Below are 1,268 nucleotides of genomic sequence, written 5' to 3'. Positions count from 1 at the left end.
TAAACAGGTACAGACCAACCAGTGTATCTTTCCAAATTAAAAGTTGGTTGTCAAATTCATTTATTCAAGCATTTTCAACACACCTTCCATATGCATGGGAGACAAAGATGACTACAGTATGATTCTATCCTGCAGGGCTCAGAACCCTGGAAGGTAGTGGAGAGTGTGTCTAAAACCACAGAGAAGCAAGGACATGCCTGCCTAGGACGAGAAAAGCTGTACAGAAAGTAGACCAGGACACTTATGTTCAACCTGATGAACCTTCTGGACTTGGGAAAGTGGCTGCATCTAAGGAGCTCAGTAGATGCCTATGAGATTGGATAGATGAATAAGGGAGCTAGGCTTTTGCACTGTTCCCTTCTGTATTGCCTGCTGCCAATTGCATCTTCCCACACTCTGTCTTCGACCCAGGGGAAACCTCCATTTCATTACTCACCCTTTTCACTGCCTGGTCTTTTGTAAACCTCTCAGAAGTCTCCTCTAGTATTGCTCAACAAACAGGTGTCCTGGGTGAAACAAACACTTGAGCCGCGGGGAAAGATTGACACTGAGTCTTTCTCATTGCTTTTCCACAGGAGACCAGGGAGAGCGAAAGTGGGGAGAAGAACGTGTGCTGTGTGGTCACCGAGAGAACCCTGTCTTGTCCCACCTGGCCACTTCCCCGGTACACCCCAGAGCAACGGATCTCCTGAGTTTCACACGGACTGACACGGACACAAAGCACACGCTTCCACCCGAGCCCAGATGGCTGAACTCAGCACATTCTGTGTGTCCTCACCACCTCATCAGAGAGAAAGGAGACCCTCCTAGAATCTAGGGAAATGAGACCCCTAAACCGAGCCACAGCTGCAAGCAATGTAATGCTGCACTTGGGGCCAGGCCCTGCATCCTGTCCAGTCCACCCTCCCTGCTGTGTCAGTCCCAGCTTTCCTCTTTGCTCCCAGATTTTATTCTCGGTACTAGACGGCCAACAGCCCAAAAGATCTTCCAAATAAAATTACATGTCCTTCTTTTTTCATCCCCAAAGCATGGTATGTCCAAACGACGTGCAAAATTCACTCCTCATAAATCAACTGTTTAATTGACAGACAAGAGAGTTTTGTTTAGAGACTCACAAAACTCGAAAATTCATATAGTCCATCTTCTCCAAATGTTAGGATGGTCTATTGTTTTCCCAGGAACTCTGCAGCTCTCACAGGCTACAGAAGGGTCAAGTTCCTTCATGCCAATTCTCTCCTCGATTCTCTAGCCTGAGCAGACCAGAGCAT

This window comes from Mesocricetus auratus, unplaced genomic scaffold, assembly GCF_017639785.1.
Source record: "Mesocricetus auratus isolate SY011 unplaced genomic scaffold, BCM_Maur_2.0 Super-Scaffold_100011, whole genome shotgun sequence".
In the NCBI taxonomy this organism is placed as follows: domain Eukaryota; kingdom Metazoa; phylum Chordata; class Mammalia; order Rodentia; family Cricetidae; genus Mesocricetus; species Mesocricetus auratus.
The sequence above is the reverse complement of the archived record's forward strand: the minus strand, read 5'-3'. Positions refer to the sequence as shown.